The sequence below is a fragment of the Bubalus bubalis genome, chromosome 10 (assembly GCF_019923935.1).
Source record: "Bubalus bubalis isolate 160015118507 breed Murrah chromosome 10, NDDB_SH_1, whole genome shotgun sequence".
Classification (NCBI taxonomy): Eukaryota; Metazoa; Chordata; class Mammalia; order Artiodactyla; family Bovidae; genus Bubalus; species Bubalus bubalis.
This window is the reverse complement of record NC_059166.1, coordinates 104,058,519-104,075,249: the sequence shown is the minus strand read 5'-3', so window position 1 is coordinate 104,075,249 and position 16,731 is coordinate 104,058,519. Positions and strand designations below refer to the sequence as shown.

Sequence of the window (16,731 nt, the reverse complement as noted above, 5' to 3'; positions counted from 1 at the left end):
TAGGTTCATTGGTGCCACAGTTTAGACTCCACATATAAGTGATATTCATATGGTGTTTGTCTTTCTCTTTCTGACTTAGAATCAAGTATACTTTGATTTCATATTTTGTGGTTCAAAATGCACATTAAAAAGACATCATTAGGACTTCCTTGATGGTCCAGTGGTTAAGTATCTGCCTGCCAATGCAGGGGACATTGGCTCAATCCTTGGTTCCAAAAGATTCCACATGCCTTGGTGCAACTAAGCACATGTGCTACAAGTACTGAAGCCTGCATGCCCTAGAGCCCCTGCTCCCCAACAGGAGAAGCCACCATAATGAGAAGCCTGCTCACCGCAGCCAGAGAGTAGCCCCTGCTTGCCAAAACTAAAGAAAGCCCGTGCACAGCAATGAAAACCCAGCACAGTCAAAAATAAAATAAATAAAATTTTAAAAAGACATCATTAAAGGATCAATCACTAAATATTGCCAGTCTTTTCCATTTTATCAACTGAGTATAAAGAGACAGATTTTGTACCTGAAAGGGTAACTTTATTTATAACTTGGGCAAACTTTCCTTTTTCTCAGTTTCTCCATGTGAGACAATTCATCTTAGAGAATAAATAATTTTTTTAAGGCAAGAAATAAGAAAAGAATGGAACTATAAAGTGAAATCATTTTTGGAATATGAAAGGCGATGACAAAACTGACAAAGGAAAAATAGGAAAACAGACAACCTCCCTCCAAATATTTCAGCATTACTAGTATTAGAACTTGTGAAATTTATGAGTGAGTAGCTCTGTTTTTTTATTTCATGAGTTCACATACCAGTGGGTGTACATTACATATATGTTTGCATATGTGCGCCTCTGGGCTTATAGCTCAGTGTTTATCTGTATAGATTTGTTGTTATATACCATTGAGGACAGAAATTACGTCTTACTCACCTTGACTTCTCCACTGCAGAGTGCTGTACGAGGCATATTACAAGTGCTCAAGCTTGCTGGAAGGAATGAATATGCTTGTGATAAATGAATATCCTTTGGATGTATCGCTACCATGTGAGTGTATTTACATATTAGTAGAGAGGTGTTTTCTTGAGCTTCAGTCATTTGTGTATCTATCTGAATGGGTGAGGAAGGGACAACTCGAGTGAGAAGGTTTGGCAGAGGAGGGCAAGCTGGAGCCAGGAAGCCAGAGACAGCAGGACACAGGTGTGACTGTCTCTCGCACCCACCCTGCACTCTGCCGGCTTTCAAAATTGGGCTCCATGTTTCCCCTTCCTCCTGGCACTTTCTAAATTCTCTCGCACTGTCAGAACATTCCTATTTAGAAACTAGCTCAGGGCTATTTCTTCCCTTTTGTGGAGGAGGATGAGGAGCTGGTTTCATGCTTCCAACAGATCTGTTTTCCTTCCCTTTTTTAGACTCTCAAATTCTGCTTTCAAAGGGCAGGCAAAATGGAGACTGAAATAATTGATTCAACAACAACCTCAAGGCCGTAAAATGCCATCTTTGCTACTAACCAGGGAATATCATATATCACAGGTAGACACTTTTTATACTTTAGAGAAAAAGAACAAGAATACCATTTTCTCCTCCCTCCTAATTAACTGCCCCTTGGGCTACTAGGACCCTCAAATAACAGTGACAGATGATCTCAGAATTTCTAGATAATAGAGATAGTAGAGGGGATTTCCCGGGTGGTCCAGTGGTTAAGACTCTGTGTTTCTGCTGCAGAAAGCAAAGGTTCAATCCCTGGTTGGGCAATTAAGGTCCCACAGGCCAATGAAGTGGTCAAAACAAGCAAACAAAGAAAAGGAAAATAGAAGAGAGCCTATAAAATAAAATTTTAAAACCTATAGAATTTTTCAGAAGACTGAAAAATCAGGATTCAGGGCTTTCGTGGTGGTCCAGGGGTTAAGAATCTGCCTGCCAATGCAGGGCATACAGGTTCCATTCCTGGTCGGGGAAGATTCCACATGCCTCGGGGCAGCTAAGCCAGTGATCCACAACTATTGATCCAACATGGCCTAGAGTCCACGTACTGCAACTAGAGTGTAGCCCCCACTTGCTGCAACTGGAGAAAGCTCTCATGCACCAACGAAGACTCAGTGCAGCCAAGAAAAAATAACAACAACAAAAAAAAGAGAAAAATCAGGATTCACACATTTCCTGAACCCACAAGAGTGTCTGACAAAGTCCCATCAAGCATCTAATTCCCCTCTAAGTCTTGGGCACCAGCAATTTTCTGGCACCCACTGGTCTCACTCTTCCCAACTCCTCCACTTGCAGCCCATGTTCCACCTGGCCTTTCTAGGATTCGCTATTGCCCGCCAGGTGATTCTGTTCATTTTCTCTTCCCAGGTAGATTACAGCTACTTTCCCTTATATGATCCACAGGTTCCAGGGGAAGCTCTCAAAAAAACACCTACTGACTGAACAACAAGAGATTCAGATGTCATAGAATTTTAGGGCTAAAAGGAATCTTAGGATCTTTTTGTTCACTTTTTCTGTTTTAGAGAGGATAAGCAGAGGCCCAAAGGGTTACCTTTATAGATTTTAAAGAAAAATCATTGGTTCCAGACTGTATGTTCAGCTGAATAGTATACTTGGTTCCTCACTAGAAAGCCATGTGGTGCAAGCATGCTTAGTCATGTCCAAGTCTTGGAGACCCCATGGACTGTAGCCTGCCAGGCTCCTCTGTCCATGGGATTTCCCAGGCAAGAATACTGGACTGGGTTGCTATTTCCCACTCTAGGGGAATCTCCCTGACCCAGGGATCAAACCCACGTCTCTTGCACATCCTGCATTGACAGGCAGATTCTTTATCACTAACACCTAGGAAACCCTGCTAGAACCATGGTCTTTCTATTCTGACCCCCAACCTTGATCTTCCCTATTCTGACCTCAAGCCCTACATTCTCAATGAATTACTGCCCATGGTTTGACCTGACAGTGGGAAAAAAAAAACAATTAGGTCCCAGGATGACAACCTCCTTTCAAAAGGAGGTTGGGAGGACCATCATGGTGTCCAATGACAACAGAAGGCATCAGAAAGAAAGGGGCACCGACTTGAAGGGGTGTGGAGAGTCAGCAAGAAGGTGGCAGGGGGACTTCCCTGGTGGTCTAGTGGCTAAGACTCCAAACTCCCTATGTAGGGGCCCGAGTTCCATCTCTGGTCAGGGAACTAGATTCCACTTGCTGCAACTAAAAAGATTCCACACGCCGCATCTAGAGATCCTGCATGCCATCATGAAGACCCAGTGCAGTCAAACAAATAAATAAAATAAATATTTAAATAAATAAATAATAAATAAAGTCAGTCATTGATAATAAAATCAAATAAAGAGGGTAGGAGATAGGGTCTTTAGAGGGCCAATGACCAAGTCTAAGCAGAGTCCAAGCAAATCCAGTTCTTCATCAAAAGGCGATTAGAGTCAGGTAGGAACTGATAGGCATGATGGGCAGAAAGAGAAACACTAGACAAACTCAGATCTGGTTCTGACTCTACCCTTGACAAGAAGTATAATTTGGAACAAATTATTTAACTGTCAGGCCCTCAGGCAGACTCAGAATCTTAGAGTCTCTGGTTGGGAGCAAGTCTTCATTCCAAGGCTTTGCAATCAGATTTTTGATCTTAAAAAGCTGGAAGAGGGTTGGAAGGATAAATTGGGAGTTTGGGATTAACATATACAAACTGTTATATATAAAATAAATAACCAACAAGGACCTACTTATAGTACATACACTACTCAATATTGTGTAATCACCCATAAGGGAAAGAATCTGAAAAAGAATAGATATGTATAATTGAATCCCTTTGCTGTACACTTGAAACTAACACAACATTGTAAATCAGCCATACTTCAATTAAAATAAAAAAAAGAGCCCGGAAACAGTATCACTTCAAGTGGAAAACATTAGAGAGAATCGTCTTTCCTTGAAGAATGTTGCAGTTGGTTTACATCACAGTTTACTCACATCACAGTTTATTCAGAGCCTGCTGTTAAGTCAAAATCCCATGGTTGTTATTTTAGTCTGTTGACACTGTGGTTGCATATTTCAGCATATGACATCATTCCCATGGAGGCATCAGACATTTTGGGGCTCCCAAATTATGACCGATGGATGGTGGTTAGGTGCTTTTGCTCAGAACACCCTTTATAACTACATGTGTACTGTACTACATGTGTGAACCATATTAAAAAAAAAAAAAGAAATGTTGATCACTTTCAATTAAAACACTAGATGGAAAAAAAAAAACCTACACTAGACAGCAAAGAAATACATACTTATAAAACATTCCTCCTCTCAACGTTTTCACAAGGTCTGAATTATCTTGTAATATGAGGATGCTATAATTTTGGCATCTACATTTGAATTCAATCCCTCTGCTTAAAGCCTCTTGTGAAGTTAAACTCCTATGAGGTTTATTTTAGACTGAAACAGTTTCATATTTTTCGTTTCACTATAGAATAGAAAAAAGGCAAAATTAAAACAAAAACCAGGGACTTCCCTAGTGGTACAATGTTTAAGACTCCACAAGTGCAATGCAGGGTGCCTGGGTTCTATCCCTGGCCAGCAAACTAAAATCCCATATGCTGTGCAGTGTGGCCAAAACAGAAAAAGAGGACCTCAAAATTACGCTGATCACTGGCAAATGCCCTGTTGTAGAAGTGTAGAAAAGCCCTTGAAGTTATCGTATGGACACGGTCTGCCCAGCTGTAAACTTAGGTATCTATTTTTAACCCCTTTCACAGTGTCAGAATGTTAGACCTGGAAGGGGCCTATGAGGTCATCTGATCCAAGCCACTCAATTTCCAAAGGCAGGTAGTAAAGATCAGAGGCATAAGAGACTCGCTGAAGTCAAGCAGGAGATTATTTAGTATAGCTGATCTGGAACCCGTGTTTTTTAATTCTCAGCATTACTGTTCTTTGCTCGCTTTTACTTATATTTGTTTTTTAAATTGTTAAAAATCATTGCACGTGTATAGGGTAAAAAAAAAACAAAAACTCTCTCTTCCAACAGACTTCCCTCCCACTCTTCCATGTTGTCCAACTTTTTAGGGGAAACCACTATTGATAGTTGGGCTTCTCTGGTGGCTCAACCGGTAAAGAACCCACCTGCCTGATGCAGGAGACATAAAGAGACGTGGGTTTAATCCCTGGGATGGGAAGATTCCCTGGAGGAGGGCATGGCGACCCACTCTAATATTCTTGCCTGGAAAATTCCACGGACAGAGGAGCCTGGAGGCCTACAGTCTGTGGAGTTGCAAAGAGTCAGACAAGACTGAGCACTTGTGCACTCACTATTATCAGTTTGCTGTATACATATGCAAATTCCATGTGTGTGTCTAAGTACTGATACATTCATTCACATACATATGGGTATATACACGGTCCAAGATTTTTTTAATTTGTATTATATTTAATTTTTATTGAATTATAATTGACATACAATATAATGTTAGTTTCAGGTGTACAACATAGTGATTTGACAGTTTTTTAATTTTAATTATTTTTTTATTGAAGGATTTTGCTTGACAGAATTTTGTTGTTTTCTATCAAACCTCAACATGAATCAGCCATAGGTATGCATATATCCCCTCCCTTTGGAACCTCCCTCCCCTCTCTCTTGGAGAAGGCGATGGCACCCCACTCCAGTACTCTTGCCTGGAGAATCCCATGGACGGAGGAGCCTGGTAGGCTGCAGTCCATGGGGTCGCGAAGAGTCGAACACGACTGAGCGACTTCACTTTCACTTTTCACTTGCATGCATTGGAGAAGGAAATGGCAACCCACTCCAGTGTTCTTGCCTGGAGAATCCCAGGGACCGGGGAGCCTGTTGGGCTGCCGTCTATGGGGTCGCACAGAGTCGGACACGACTGAAGTGACTTGGCAGCCCCTCTCTCTCCCCACCCCACCCCTCTAGGTTGATACAGTGCCCCTGTGTGAGTTTCCTGAGCCATGCAGCAAATTCCCATTGCCTATCTATTTTACATATGGCAGGCTAAGATTTTTGAAAATAGTTTTACTCCAAACTAGAACCTAACTAAACCAAACTAAAAATGGCGGGGGAGGGTGATAAAATGGGAGTTCTGAACAACAAAATAAATATCATTTCTAATAGAAATTGTTATTTCTCTTATCATTGCTCATCTAGAAATAATCATGAAATTTTTAAACATTTTTATTTATTTGACTGCACTGGGTCTTAGTTGTGCCATGTGGGTTCTTTAGCTGCAGCATGCAAACTCTTGCGGCATGTGGGATCTAGTTTCCTGAACGCAGATGGAACCCAGCCCCCTGCATTGGGAGCACAGACTGAGCCACTGGGCCACCAGGGAATTCCCTAGAAATTCTCATAAAATTTGACAAAAGCTCTTCAGGCTTCCCAGGTGGAGCCAGTGTTAAAGAACTCACCTGCTGGGACTTCCCTGGTGGTCCAGGGGCTAAGACTCCATGCTCCCAATGCAGGGGGCCTGGGTTTGATTTCTGGTCAGGGAACTAGATCCCACATGCTTCAACTAAGGGTTCACATGCTTCAACAAAATTGCAACCAAATAAATTAAAAAAAGAAAACTCACTTGCTAATGCAGGTGATATAAAGGACACTGGGTTCGATCCGTGGGTCATGAAGATCCCTTGGAGGAGGTCATGGCAACCTACTCCAGTATTCTTGCCTGGAGAATCCCACAGACAGAGGAGCCTGGCCAGCTATAGTCCATGGGGTCTCCAAGAGTCGGACATGACTCGGTGACTAACACACATGAAGGGGTCCTCAGTGCTATGCATGGTGGGTAGGGTGGAATTTATTCTTTGGAACAGTCTGTTATCTCTTGCTTCATAGGATTAGTTTGGTACTTTAGAAAGATCATTCTGGGACCAGAATAGAGGATGGATTAGAGACAGTGAAACCAGCTGAGGGGTTACTGCAATGTGCCAGGCAAAGGGGGGTGAGTGTGTGAACTGAGAACGTGGAGCTGGATGTGCACAAGTCAAAGGAGAAAAGGGGTCTGGATGAAGAGACCTCGGAGGAAGACTCACAGAACCTGAAAACCAGTTGGATATGGAGGTGAAGGGGAGCTGGTAGACACTCTTCCTTCTCATCTCCTAAATCTTTAAAAAATGTTTATTAATTTATTTGGCTGTGCTGGGTCTTAGTTGCAGCACACAAGGTCTTTAGTTGCAGTATGTGGGATTGAATTTCCTGGCCAGTGATAGAACCTGGGCCCCAGCCCTGGGAGCAAAGAGTCTTAGCCACTGGACCACCAGGGAAGTCCCTAAGATCTTTCTTTCTAAGCAGGAACTTTGTATCTCTTGCCAACTCTGGCCAGGTAACTGGGGCTCAATTAAAGTTTTCTTTATTTTTGTTCTAAATGTATTTCAGTTTTTTTCAATTAAAATTTTTGAAGAAATCCTTCATTTTGTTTTTTGGTTTTTTTTTTTTTTTTTTATCCACTATACAATCCTAAGCAATTCCTGTTCATGTTTTGATTACCAAAATTTTAATGCTTTTTTTCCCTTCAAAGTATGATTTCAACTAATACAATAGTTCTTATTACTCACCCGGTCATTCAAAAGCTGATGGTTTAGGGGTGTCCAGGTACTCATCTTTGTCTGCATTTTGGGACCATTTGTGTTTTTTGGAGGTGCAAATGCCATCATGAAATAACTGGATATTCTTCTGTAAGAAAAACTATGTCTTCAGAAGAAATGAATCATACAATCTTCAGAATACTAAAAATACTAATACCATATAATCTTTTTCAGTACACTGGGACAGGGACTAGGGGGAGAGTGACATTTACTGGGAGTATTTTATATGTCAGGCACTTAACAGGTTTGCTCAGTTAAACCCATAACAATATGGTAAGGTGGTGGGTTTTAGCTTATTTTACAGATGAAGAAAATGAGGCTCACTTTGCTTTGCCCAGAGTTATACAGACAGTAGGTGGTGAAACAGAGAATCAGACCCAGGTCTGTTTAACTCTGTTTGATTTTCATTGGACCAAGCGGGAAAAATCAGAATCACTCTTAGCTAAGAACATACCATATTGGTCAGAAAGAAGTATTTATAAAATCACTGTGCAATCTGATCTACTCCATTTTGTCCCTTGTGACCTCCTTCTTCCTCTGTTAACTTTCTGACATCTAGCTAACAAGGGCTCTAGCTTGCTACCATGTTTAAGAAGTAGAATAGTACAATGGACAAGGCCAAGAATTTATATATGGACAGATTTGGGTTTATTGAGAAAAATACACTGGGGAAAATATACAGTACACCCAGTACTGTATATGTCTGCCTTCATTTTTGTGGCCTCACGGCATGTGGGATCTCAGTTCTCCCACCGGAGATGAACTCACATCCCTTGTATTGGAAATGTTGAGTCTTAACCATGACTGCTGTTGTTCAGTCACTAAGTTGTGCCCAGCTCTTTGCAACTCCATGGACTGAAGTACACCAGGCTTCCCTGTCCTTCACTATCTCCAAGTTTGCTCAGACTCATGTCCATTGAGTTCGTGATGCCATCCAACCATCTCATCCTCTTTTGCCTCCCTTCTCCTCCTGCCTTCAATCTTTGCCAGCATCGGGGTCTTTTCCAAGGAGTCGGCTCTTTGCATCAGGTGGCCAAAGTTCTGGAGCTTCAGCTGCAGCATCAGTCCTCCCAATGAATATTCAGGGTTGATTTCCTTTAGGATGGACTCATTTGATCTCCTTGCTGTCCAAGGGAGTCTCAAAGGTCTTCTCCAGTACCACAATTAAAAGGCATCGATTCTTCAATGCTCAACCTTCTTTATGATCCAATTCTAACCATTGGACAGCCAGGGAAGTCCCTATGTATGTCTTCATTGGATTAAAGCACTCTAATTTCCACGAGGGATTACTTTTCCCTCAGTGTTTAGGGTCTGCTGGGTTGGTTAATCGAGGTGGCCTCCCCTTGCCCAGTCATAAGACTAAGCTAGGCCAGGTAACTGATGCTGGCTTATCCTTGCTTTACAGCCAAGGTGATCATTCAAAGTACCATAGATGCTCTGAGTAGACTGTTAAGCTGTTCTTAGACTCTTCTTGGAGGGGCTTCCTTGGTGGTGCTAGTGGTAAAGAATCTGCCTGCCAATTCTGGAGACAGAAGAGATGCAGGTTTGATCCCTGGGCCAGGAAGATCCCCTGGAGGAGGCCATGGCAGCCCACTCCAGTATTCTTGCCTGGAGAATCCCTGGGACAGAGGACCCTGGTGGGCTATGGTCCACAGGGTCACAAAGAATCAGACACGACTGAAGCAACTTAGCATGCATGCATGTCCTTTCTTATCCATTTTGTGGGCCACCTGATAGCCTTCAATAAATTTCACCTACATTAGCTAGAAGACCCTTCTTGTAGGGGCATCCCTGGTGGCTCAGATGGTAAGGAATCTGCCTGCAGTGCGGGAGACCTGAATTCGATCCCTGGGTTGGGAAGAGTCCTTGGAGGAGGGCATGGCAACCCACTCCAGCATTCTTGGCTGGAGAATCCCCATGGACGGAGGAGCCTGGCGGGCGACAAAGAGTTGGAAACAACTGAGCGACTAAGCACACAGCACACACACATTAGCTAGAATCTATTTCTGTTGTTTGCAACCAAAACTTTTTACATTACACAGTTTGGATCCTGGCTCTAAAACTTACTAGCTTTGAAACTTTTTGCAAGTAGTCACTCAGTCATGTCCGACTAACTCCATGGACTGCAGCATGCCAGGCTTCCCTGTCCTTTCCCATCTCCCGGAGGTTACTCAAACTCATGTCCATTGAGTCAGTTATGCCATCCAACCATCTCGTCCTCTGGCATCCCCTTCTCCTCCTGCCTTCAATCTTTCCCAGCATCAGGGTCTTTTCTAATGCGTGGGCTCTTCGCATCAAGTGGCCAAAGAATTGGAGCTTCAGCTTCAGCATCAGTCCTTCCAATGAATATTCAGAACTGATCTCCTTTAGGATTGACTTGGGCAGGTACACACTGCTATACTTAAAATGGATAACCAACAGGGACCCATGATATAGCACAAGGAACTGTGCTCAATGGCAGCCTGGCTGGGGGAGAATGGATACATGTATATGTATGGGTGAGACCCTTCATTGTTCATGTGAAACTACCACAACACTGTTAATTGGTTATACTCCAACACAAAATAAAAAGTTTAAAAAAAAAAATAGCATCACCACAGACTTTCTTAGAACTTCCTGTTATTTCCAGAGTTCTTCAAAGCCTCTCCTTGAAGGGGGCACAACAAAATATTTTAAGGTAAAAATATTTAAAGCAGATGGATGGCATTTTTCAGTATATAGCTTCAGTGTTTCTGTTTGTTTGTGCCTTCTTCCTCTCTGAAGGTATGTTTCAGATCCAAAGCAGTGGTGCTGAGTTGGAGCCTGCACAGGATTTGCCTGCCTGACCCAGGGCTCCAAAAAGTATAGCAACAAATATAAGACAATTTAAAAAAAGATTTCTTTTTATTTATTTATCTGGCTGAGCCAGGTCTTTGTTAGGGCATGTGGGATGTAGTTCCCTGACCAGGGATAGAACCCAGGTCCCCTGGACCACCAGGGAATTCACCCAGACAATATTTTGATCCACATGCCACAACTAAGACCTGGCACAGCCAAATAAATAAAAACAATATATATTTTTTAATTAACCGTTAGTTTTGGACTTACAGAGGATTCCCCCAAATGCTAGATCTGAAATTTTGTGACTCTCACTTGACATGTAATATTCCCTCTCAGGTTTAAATTAGAGCTGAAGAGAAAGCCAATAGTTTTAAAACCTCAGGGTTTTAAACCATAGATAATGTCTTCCTGCAGTTGCCTGCTGATACCACTCCACTGGAATAAGGGGAAATAAAGGAGGTTCAGATGAGCCCTCACATTCTTAGCTCCTAACAGCTAAGTTGCAAAGATGTAAGAAATGATTTCATTACAGTATTATTAATTGGCTGCTATAAAAATACACATGAGCAGGCAAATATATAAAGCATGGTCACTGAGTCTAGATCTGCTCAGTTAAAAATCACATATTTCCTTTTTTATTGCTATTTATTCATGGTTGATGTTTCTTCTATTTAAATTGATTGAAGTTGTGTGTACACAACAATTTTTATTTATCTGTTTAGGCTAAGCCACTCGGCTTGCAAAATCTTAGTCCCCAACCAGGGATTGACCCTGGTCCTCGGCAATGAACATACAGAGTCCTAACCTCTGGACTGCCAGGGAATTCCTTAAACCAATTGTTTTCCATCTTTTATTTTATTTTTTTCAGGCCTATAAAACTCTTTGAGGATATGATGAAAACTATGAATCTTCTCCCTAGAAAAATTCATATTAACATTGCTGCTGCTGCTGCTAAGTCACTTCAGTCGTGTCCAACTCTGTGTGATCCTACAGACGGCAGCCACCAGGCTCCCCCGTCCCTGGGATTCTCCAGGCAAGAACACTGGAGTGGGCTGCCATTTCCTTCTCCAATGCATGAAAGTGAAAAGTGAAAGGGAAGTCACTCAGTCGTGTCCGACTCTTAGTGACCCCATGGACTGAAGCCTACCAAGCTCCTCCATCCATGGGATTTTCCAGGCAAAGTACTGGAGTGGGGTGCCATTGCCTTCTCCGCATATTAACATTACATTTTGCTTATACCAGGTTAAAACCTTCTGTTGTAAGCTCAGAAACTCTCTTTTCCCAGTTTGAGTAGAAAACAATCTGACTGATTCTAAGCACGATTTCTGATTAAGACAAAGTAGTTTTTCCAGGTCCTCCCTAAGGTTTTGCTGTTTTTTTTGTTTTTTTTTTTTTTTCCTTCCTGGTTCTTCAGAGCTAGAAATCATTTGAATTAGGCTTTTTTTTTCAAATCAATTTGAGTAAAGTTTGGTTTTCAGGAGATGGGCCTGGCTGAGCAAAAGAGCCCTCTTGGTAATAGTCTTCCTGAAGCAGGCATATGGAGGTATCCTGCCCTGGTTTTTGTCATTATCCTTTTACAGTTTTTTTCCTCTGTCCACTCTAGAAGATGGGCAGTGTGCATATCTGCATGTCCACACTGGTTCACAGTATAGACCACTCAGACGCTTTCATACAACATACCAAAAAATTACAAGACAAAGCAAGTTGCCTTCCCTCCTTCTACATACAAACCTGGCTGTTGTTTTTTCATGACCTCTTTCCCCCTTAATGGCTGTCCTTGCATGTTCCCCTTTAATTTTTCTTTGGATAAAGGGGAAGAAAAAGGGCTTCTGGCCCTTACCCCCAGTGTGTGCTTCTAGTGTCATGCTTAAAGGCAAGGCTAGGTCCTCTGGTCAAGTTCCAGTGGTAACACACCTCCAATCCCATCTTCAAAGCCATTCTTCACACTGTCACCATTGCACAACTTCACTAAAGACTTATTAGGTCTGTATTACAGGTATAAAGACAAGTCTTGCCTGTAATGGAGATTACAGTCTACTACAAGAGGGTTTTTTTTAACAAAAAAAATGTATATATTTAAGGTGATGTTTTAGTATATGTACACATTGTGGGATGCTTACCACAATCAAACTATGTAACATATCCATCACCTCCCATAGTTACTGTGTGTGTGTGCATGTGTGCGTGTGTGTGCATGTGTGTGCTTCTGTGTGTGTGATTACCCTTGAGATCTACTCTTCTAGTAAATTTCAAGTATATAATATATTATTATTAACTATAGTCACCATGATCCCTGGGCAGGAAGATCCCCTGAAGAAGTTAATGGCAACCCACTCCAGTGTTCTTGCCTGGAGAATCCCATGGACAGAGGAACCTGGTGGGCTACAGTCCATGGGGTTGCAAGAGTGGGACACAACTTAGCGACTAAACTACCACCACCATCACCACATAGTCACCATGCTGTACATAAGGTCTCTAGAACTTATTCCTTTTATAACTGAAGGTTTGTACCCTTTGATCAATATCTCCACACTTCCCTCCTCCCCAACTTTGGCTAACCACTACTCTATTCAGGGAAGTATTTTTTTAAAGGTCTGTTTGTCATTTGTCAGCTCAAAAACCTTCAGAGACTCAGTAATGGCTACAGAATCCTTAGCATGCTGATCTAGGTGCACCATGAATTTACCTTTTTGGTTCATCCTCCTTCCTCTCCCTTCATGCACTATCTGTACAGACACACTGAACTTCAGATCAGAGAATGTGGTACAAAACTGGTGCTTCTCTGCTAATGTGGTTTTCTGAATGTGCTCACCTGAATCCTAAACTCAGTAGTACACAGTAGGTGCTCAATAAAACCTTGTCTCAATCAGCGGAATGAATGAACACAATAGTGGAGGTGAGGTGGTTTAAGGATTAAAGCTAGTGGCAAAGAAGGTACAACTCAACATTAGGAACCGAACATTGGGGTTAGACTCAGGATAATCGGGTTTTTATTTGGCGTTTACAGAGCAGAACACGGTTGAGTTTCTCCACTAACACACAGCTCACCCATTGTACGCTGCAGTATCATCAGAGAAGGAAATAGAGATTGCCAGGAAATGATCAGGAAATAGGGTACGGATGTGAGAGTTGGACTGTGAAGAAGGCTGAGCACCGAAGAATGGATGCTTTTGAACTGTGGTGTTGGAGAAGACTCTTGAGAGTCCCTTGGACTGCAAGGAGATCCAACCAGTCCATTCTGAAGGAGATCAGCCCTGGGATTTCTTTGGAAGGAATGATGCTCAAGTTGAAACTCCAGTACTTTGGCCACCTCATGCGAAGAGTTGACTCATTGGAAAAGACTCTGATGCTGGGAGGGATTGGGGGCAAGAGGAGAAGGGGACGACAGAGGATGAGATGGCTGGATGGCATCACTGACTCGATGGACGTGAGTCTCAGTGAACTCCGGGAAACAAAGAGAAACTATAAGACAATGCAAAGACCTAGTGCTTTGATAAGCACAGAAGTAATTATTTGTTGGTTGTTAATTTCATATATACGATGCACCTGGTCATTTAACTGCTAATACACAGCAAAATGTAATTCCCGGGGTCACTGCCAAGCCTCGTGAGAAGCCCAGGAGGACCTGAGAGAAGAGCTCTCAAAAGAGTCTCCATCTTTTTCATGCAGCGATCACTGCTCTCACCTCTTTAAGGCTTTCTCTTCAAGTCTTTCTCCTCAAGCCTCTAGCGCTGGTGTTGCCATAGCTCCTGTTTCTGTGACTCCGTCTAGCCCCCACCCCTTCCAGTAGGCCAATCACTACCTATACATCTTTTCGCTGGCATCCGGGGTCTCTTAGGCAACAATGTGTGGTCTCTTGATTGGCTGGGAGATCCTGGAGGGCTGGCTCCAAATTTGGGCACGGGGACAAAATGGAAAAGTGGGAGGGCCCAGAGGGTGGGAAAGGCTGCCATCTCTCAATAGAGTGCCAGGACGAATATGCAGCCAATCCTGAAACAAACAGCATTAAATGCCCCCTTTCAAGCTGTAAGTATGTTCCAAATCAGGCCAACCTACTGAGCATGCCCAGTTATATCGTTCTGGTCACACCGGGGTTCTGAAACGTAAACTCCGTTTCTCCGGGTTTTTAGAGTGGCCAACAGGTAAAAGAAGGTTGCAGGAAAAACAATTCTGGAGAGGTTCAATGAAAGAATAGCACCTGCACACAGGAAGTGAAAGAACGTGGGAAAATTGCCCAACACACAAACTCAGCAATGCTTCCACATGAATTGTACTTGATTGGATTAAGGAATTCAGGCCGACTAACAGATACACCAGGGAACCAGCAGATGGCATGCCTGAATAAGGATAACTCCAAATTTGGGGAATTTTTCAATCTGGTCTAATTTCATTAATGAAATTTATGAAGCATCTACCATGTAATGAGAGGCAGAGTGAGAATGCAAGAATAAAAAAAAGAAATCTAATGAGGAGGATTTGAAAGTACAATGTAGAAATAACTACTGGTATAGAACTATAAACTAATGCTGGAGAAAAACAACATTTCAGAAGGGACATCTGGGAAGTGTAAAACAGTTCTTATGGGCAGCAGCTAACCAAATTCAAAAAAGAAGACTTTTCTCATTATCTCACGTTCTCTAAAATACATAAAAATGTACTCTCTTCCAAGGTAAATAAATGTAAACCCTATGTTTATATTGTTTCATTGTTTTGAAATAGGCAGCATTCGTATATCTCCCGTTTAAAAGAAAATGAAAAGTAAAGCTCATAGAGGTTGCTGCTTTCTTTAGAGTTGACAAAGGCTCAGTAAGTGGCCAAACTGAAACTTATGGTGTCTGAATTCCATCCCAGTGGTTTTAAGTATGGTTGTATGTTTTATGATCAGGTTGTACGTAAAATGAATAAACAAAGACTTTTGCAGGGGTGGAGGCCTGGGGGAGGTAAGTAGATGCAATACTGAATTACCATGTATTACCGGTTAACATGGATGGTTTCAAAATGGGTTCATCCAGAAAGAGACCAGTTTTAACAACTCCCTGGGAGAGTGTTGGGTCTCGGTGAAGTTCCTGAGCTACCAGGGAAGCCCTAAAGACTTTCTATTGGTGGTTATAACATTGAATGAAAGAAAGATGGGATTAAAGAGAGCCCGACACTTTATCCCTGTTAGATCTGAATATTTTTATCCCTGAAAATAAGGTCCCTTTCATTGATCCTCTTAACTAGCATCCTCTGGACCTCTCCTTGTTCAGCCCTTCATCAGTGTGACTGCTGATCCCCCAGTGAACACCACCATTCACATTGTGTTCACGGTGAGCACATTGGCTCAATGTCCTTGAAAATTTAACATTACTTTCATTTAATTTTTTTTAATTCCTTTTAAAAATATTTATTTGGCTGCACTGGATCTTAGTTGCAGCACACAAGATCTTGGATCTTTAGTTGCAGTTTGTGGAATCTAGTTCCCAGTTGTTCTTCAGTCGCTAAGTCGTGTGTGACTCTGAAACCCCATCAACTGCAGCACTCCAGGCTTCCCTGTCTTTCACTAGTTCCCAGACCAGGGATTAAACCTAGGTCCTCTGCATTGGGAGGGTGGAATCTTAGTTACTGGACCACCAGGGAAGCCCCTCAACATTATTTTTAAAGGAAACATTTCAACCATAAAGAAAAGTTTACAGACTTGCCTAAGAAACACCCTTTTCTCCCTGCAGAGATTTTTTAAAATGTTAACATTTTGCTTCATGTGTGTGATTAAGAGTTGAAGCCTGTTTTACATGCTGCCCAGATCTCATTTCCCACCCTGCCTGCCTAGAAGCATCCACTGTCATAAAATTTAGTGTGCTGCCTACTTGTCCACTTTTTTTGCTTATTATATATACATGTTTGGCCTTGTAAACAGTGTGACTGTTTTAAAGAGCTATCATAATTTACATACTTTGTAGTTCGCTTCTTTCACTCAGTGGTCTATTTCTGAGATGTGATCATGTTGATACATTCAACGATAATTTCTACATCATTCCCACCTCCCACTAGGAGCCAAGATATGTTCTATGCCTGACAGTTTTCACAAGACCATGTGTAAATTGCATAAAAATGCGAGAGCAGCACATCTCTAGAGGATCTGAAGGTACAAGGGATCTAGAAGTACCCGAAGCAGGTCTATACTGCTTTTCATAAATGCTCTTAGCTGCTTCACTCACCTTCAGTAGAGGCAGTGTTGGCTCCACAAGACACAATGACTTGATAAGAATCAGCCTATGGATCAATGTTATTTTTTTTTTAGAAAGTATTACTGCATTAGTATTTATTAACGAAATTGAAAATGTCATTTCAGAT

The 16,731-nt window shown here is 42.1% G+C and overlaps 1 pseudogene; it reads right to left on the bottom strand.

Annotated features, from left to right (window-relative positions):
- The window catches only part of LOC102401831, a 75,759-nt pseudogene extending 60,914 nt beyond the window's left edge, over nt 1–14,845 (bottom strand).
- Nucleotides 14,846–16,731: the final 1,886 nt, after the last annotated feature.